Genomic DNA, 6,303 nt, shown 5'->3' with positions numbered 1-6,303 from the left:
CTGCTGTCCCCTGTTGCCTGCAGAGAGGCTAGGAGTACTGTCTTAGTACACCAGCCATGGACCTGGTTTGCTCCTAGAAATGGGAACACTTTGCTGAGGAAAGATACAAGAGTTTTTGGAAGGCTCCAGCATTATCCTGGGGGATGAGACTGCATATCAGAGGGTTTGGAGAGGAGAGAGGAAATGCAAGATGCTGTTGAGTGTAGCAACATTAAATGTAGTTTGTGTCTGATAATTTAGAGAATTAGAAACTGCACTTGTGAATAAACAAATCAGAGCATTGCTGTGATGTGGAGAGCACAATATAGTAAGTAGCACAATGATGTCTTCATGATATCGGGGCTACATGCTTTGCACGGAGGACTTAAACATTTACTAGCAGTAAAATCCATCAGGAAGGCAATTGTTTCCTCATATCAGCTTCCTCCAAAGCCAGCACATTGAAAATAGGCTGTTTCCTTCTTCAGACATTCTTTCTGAGATGATAGAAACTCCCCCAGCTGCAGCCTTAGCACAGGAACATGTTGACTTAATGCTTTCTGTTCACTAATGATTTTGTATTTCAGATTTCATTGATGTACTTCTGCAGATTCTAATTTGATCTTGAATTTAAGGAATAGAAGATCCTGATAAACATCTGTGCTGTCATCCGGGCTGTCATGAATGCAAAGGACAAAGCCTTTGTAGTAAAATGTCTCCGACATACACCCATGAGAAGTGTTTGATGTGTTGTAACAGGCATCTGTCTAAAAAAAATGTTTTTCCTCTTTGGCTTTGTTGAGTAGACTGTAGAAGTAAATGACACAAAGTAACCCTTCTTTCCCTGTCCTACTGCCCTTTTCTTTTCGTTTGATCTTGCAGTGATGTGATAATGGTGAGTCTGTTAACTTGAAAGCAATTTCTGTAATGACTTATAGCACGAACAGAGGGAGGTTTATTTTCTGCTGCTAAAGGGACGTCTAAGTATGAGCTAGAGGTTAGACCTGTTTTGAGAGAGAAAACTGAGCAGCCTATTTCTACCTCTGTCACTGAATTGCTCTGTCAAACTGGGCAAGTCACTTCTTTCTGCCTTGGGCCTTTGCTGTGCACTATACATTCAGCTCTTGCACTACTAGCAAACGTTTTTCATGGCTTAATCATAAATGACTGCCTGCATGCTAATCAGCCTCAGCCAGTGCAAAGTTTATTATCCTTATTTTCAACCTTTACATCATTTCAGGGGACATGATACTGATTTTGATTTAGGTTTGGTCACAGCTTGCAGAAGGGAAAGGAAGAAATTGCAGAGGTCTGCAGAGGAGGTGCAGGCAATGGCGTGGACTGTAGGCTGATGGGAATTTCTGGGCTCAGGTCTGGACTGAACCAAAGACACTGGCATCAGAGAAGCATTATTACAGCATTTTGGCTGGGCCTGGATTAGTTTAAAGAACCAGCTGAGCTACTAGCAGCAATATACACAGAGCAGGCCAGCCTTCCAAATAAGTCCTGTGTCTCACATTGGCTGCACTTGACTTCTGGTCACCAGGTTTTTACTGTGCTGCTGCTTGAACTGGTTCAAGTAACACTAGCTGAGGTGTGCTGGCCACCTCTTGCAGCTGTAGGTTGGAGGTAGTGTGTGCTTGTGAGCTCAGAGTGGCAAATGAAAAAGTTGGATCTGTCAGTCTGCCAGCGTGCTGCATCTGCACGAATGCACAATCCATTGAAAAGCAATTGACTGGCCAAGCCCTCCAAATACCAGGGCAAAGCTGTGCCAAGAGTTGTCTCCCTGACAACCACGTGAGAACTCTTATATTTGGAAAAATTTGGTCACAACCAGTCTAGAAGGGAAAAACTTGTGGAAATCCTTCTGCACTAGACAGGACTGCAGTTTTGCCATCTGTAAAGGGAGAAAGATGGCAGGAGCATCCCATTCTGTGGCAATACTGGAAATCTAATCTGTAAGTACATGCAAAGACAACAGGATGAAGTCAGAAGTAAGGGAACAATACAATGTGTGTGAAAGTAGACTCACATAATTTCTGCATTTTGTACACAGGCAGCCTAACAGAAGAGACTCCCTGCTGCAAAATGTCTGCTGTCTGCATCCCTGGAGAATCAGTAGGAGTTGAAAAAAAACTTCCAAATGTTGCATGCATCTGTGAGGGAAACAAGGAAGCTGCCTTTTCCCAAGTTATCAACAGGGAAACTTGGAAATAAAGAGATTAACAGGCTTTGTGTGTAGTGCAATGTGTTGTTTTTTTTCATTTTGATGCACCTGAAAAAGAAGTAAATCCCCCAAATTTCCCAGTATGACACGGCAAAGCAAACCCTATGAAACCCTGCAGCAGTTGAAAGAGTGTCTTCTTGCCCTCTGCCCTTTGTCCTTTTGAGGGGAAATGTTGGGTGGCACACAACATATAAAGGGCTAACGATAGGCTAGCTGCTAAAAGGTAATGCTTGTGGCTTTGAGTTTCAGGAGCAGAGGAACAGGAGGGCAGCCTGTTCATACCACATGTCTGAGGGTACCTTACTCACGGGAAGCACTGGCAGACTATAAAGTGCTCTGTTAATTACTGTTGACATTGCATAGAGAGCTTCATGCTGTTCTTTCTCTGCCTGCTTCAGTGTAATTTGTTTGAGAAAGTACTTTTTCTGTGCTGCAGATATGTAAATTCATATACTCTACTGCACTGACAGATGTGTCTTTGTTTTAGAAGAAGCCATTATTTTTTTCAGTGCTGAATGTGAATGGAGCATTTCACATTGGTAGCTTCCAAAAATATTTATAAAGCAAAGCTGAGCAGCTCAAGATATTTTGCCCTCCTACACTGACATTCACAGGCCTTTATAACAGCATTATCAAAAGCATTTGCAGTGGAACGTGCATGAGTTGGCCACAAAGACTGGGTTAGTCAACAAATGACTGAAGGCACACATTTTAGTCAACTCTACACAACGTGTAGCAGAACCCATTTAACACAGCTGTAGCTAACGGGGCAGATATGCGATATTGTGGGTCGAAGACTACCTTATAATGATCCTTAGCTCTCATAACTCCTGCTTATCTGAGGAAACAGAGGATCAAGAAGTAGAAAGGGACTAAAATTTGCCTTTCTTCCTCTTTCTGCTGGTATAGTTTCACTCTTCACTGATCTCCACAGGCAGTGTTTGCTTTGAGGCATGCCATGATGCTGGTAATCTGGCTGTGAATGGTGGTATTGTTTGCCTTCCACATTTCACTGCTGATGATTACCAAGGTGTCCTTTAGCTCACTTTCCTGTTCATTGATTCTTCCTGAACATGCTGCTAAGAAAAGAAGCATCCTGCATCCACTTGAGCAGAGAGAAAGGCTCCCTATAAACACATAAATGCATCAAACTAACTCTTAGGTTTCATTATAAATTAAAATGACCTGTCTGCCAATTGATTGTAATAATTTCCACAGTCTTCACTGCTGTATTGAAATCCAGGGCTTCCCATGTATTTCTTCCCACAAGCAGTCATCCAAATGAGCTACATCTGCAATCAGTGCCCTCCAGTTGCAAGCAGAAGAGCGTGGCTGACTGCCCTTGTTAGTATAGTGATGATAATTGACACTGATTGGGTGCTAAAACTGTATGTATCCCATGTCCATCCTCAGCTTTGTGCATTTTCATCTTTAAAGTCATAACGGGTTGTATAGTAGATAGCAGCAGCTCCAAGGAAAACTACTTATAAACTCACTAAATAACATATGTCTCCATTGGCTTTGATGAGTCCATCCCTGCCCAAAGAGATTAAGGACAGAGGGAGGGGCTTAGCACCATGCTGAAACACTCTGATTCTCCTCGATGGGCAAATTTTAAACAGTAGAAACTTCCCCCTTGCTGAATAGTACAGCAGGAATAGGCAGGGTCTGTCCTTCTACACTGTCTTGCCTTCCTAAATATGAGTTTGTGATGATGGAAAAAAGGTGGCCAGCTTTGCTCAACAATGAACAGGAACTCAGCCTAATCCCTCTTCTTCATTATTTAAGAGGAAAAAATATTACTGTAATATACACAATGCCTGCACCCTGGGTAAGATGACATTTCTCTTAAACAAGTGTAGAAGTTTCTTTCCTCATAATACTTTTGCTGTTTGGACACTGTCTTTTTCTGTATACTTGCATTTTTCTGTTACTAGATGATTTAAAAAAAAAAAAAAAATTGCTGGTGAGTGTGTGACCCTTTTGTCATCTGTATGCAGTGTTAATTATGTGGTATTGAAGCTTGTCAAAATGAAAAGTTCCTCAGCTGAAGATCGTTTTCAGTGGAGATCAGTGATTGATTTCCCTTTTTTGTAAAAAGGCACTTATTTTGATTTTGTGCATTTTGGAGGCTTGTGGTTTGAAGTTACTTTTAAAACTTTGAAACAGGTAGTAACAGCACCCTTTCAAGCATGTGTTGCAATGTATTTGCTACCCTTTTGCTTATAGCTTGCAGAAGGTGAAAAAGCAGTAACCCAAAGGTGACCCAAAATGCAATTAAAGAAATAAATATGGGTAAAAGTAACAGCAGACACATGTGGTCTTTTGTACCTTATGAAGTGCTAATTCCCTTTAATTAAAAAACAAACAAACCAACTCAATTTTCCCATTTGGTCAGTATGAAGTAAGAGAATACTAAACATTTTGATTAAAATGTTATTGAAGAAGCTACTCCTTTAGTATTTTGTGGACTGGGCTTCAACAGAAATGAGATACAGGCTTTGCCTCTAATGTAACCATGCCAAGGGAAGTGGGAATGGATATGACGGATCATCTCAGAATATCTGAAGAATCGGGTTAAAAGATGAAGGTTGACAGGGATGTTCTTCTGGCATGGGGTAGCCCCCCAGACGAAGGATGACCTGTATCTGTGTGGAAAGCATTTGTTTTTGATGGCCAAGCCATGACTGTGAAGTAAGCTTCATTTCCTCCGGGAGCTTATCTCAGATTTCACCAGCTCCTACTGCAAGTGAAGAGCACCTTTCTTTGACCTTGACATTTCTGGCATAAAGGTTTAGGGGTGTGCAAAACCCCCAGACAAACACTCCTCTCCTTGAGGAAAGGATAAGTGAACAAAGACTTGATAGGTGACAGTGATGTTACCTAATGCATGACTGATTTGCACATTTATTCTGCTCTCACTGCAGTTGGAAGTGGCCACAGAAATAAAACAGTGCACGTTGTGACACCAGTGTGCCTGGATTAGTGAGCTGGTATATAGGCGTATGCCTAGACATAGGCACAAGGCTGGAAGGTTCTTGATTTCCCAAGGAAGCCTTGAACTTGCCTGCAGAAGTCTTGCTAGATCTTTTGAACTTTGTAAAAATGCAGTTTCAAAATTAACCTCTTGCCCCAAAAGTACAAATGGGGTTTTGCAACCAGCTCATGAGATGCTCATCTTCCCATTGCAACATGGTATCTCTGCCTTAAGAAAGCTTTTTTTTTGGCAGATGTCCATGAGATACTTGGGCTTGCCTGCTTATGCTTGGTAGGTGTACAATGCAGTACCCTTATGTGAAGCACCTTCCACTGAGAACAGGATTGCCACTGTACCGGGTGGTGGCACCAGATACTGAGCAGCAGTGGAAGGCAGGTAACGCATGCTAAGATGTCCAACTGCGTGGAAAGATAGGAGAAACAAGAACTGCCCAAACTGGTTATAGAGGCCCAGTTAGGGGCTCCCTGATACTGGGTCTTGTTCAGGCAGGCTATGAAACCTGCTGTGGCAGGGTGGCTTCCTTTGGAAACAGCCCTGAACTCCCCTTTTTTCATGCTCTCCCACTCCCATTTTTGTCCTAATTCCTTCTCCCCTTTTTATAGCGTTTTGATTGAAAGAATACACTGGCAAGGCTGAGCGCTGCATTGGAGGGAGGCCCCATGTAAACTGGTTCCAGATGTGCTGGAACTGGCCCGGCTGTGTGCACTGAAGAGGAAAGTGTGCCTCTCCTGTTAGGAGAAGGCACCCATGTGCCAGGCGATGCACGTGGCTGACTGCCACAATTACTAACGTAGTATTAACTGCATTAATTGTGGACATAAACAGTGTTCGGTGCCAAGCATGTCACAAGCTGATTATAAAAGCTGTGGTGTAGGCAGTTTCGAATTATGCTTCACTTTTAATTTTAAACGCCTTTCCCTCCCCCCTCCCCCTCCGAAGTTCCTTGAATGTGTCTGTGTATTTACAAAAACACAAATCTGTGTCGAGCGGGAATGCTATCAGGTTGTAAATACTCTAAGACTACCTGATAACGGCTGGGAGCAAATTGCCATCGGACGCCTGGGGTCGAGGCCGGAGGGGCTGCAGCCCCCGGAAAGGG

Source organism: Falco cherrug, chromosome Z (genome assembly GCF_023634085.1).
Source record: "Falco cherrug isolate bFalChe1 chromosome Z, bFalChe1.pri, whole genome shotgun sequence".
NCBI classification, from domain to species: Eukaryota; Metazoa; Chordata; class Aves; order Falconiformes; family Falconidae; genus Falco; species Falco cherrug.
Note: the sequence above shows the minus strand (reverse complement) of the source record.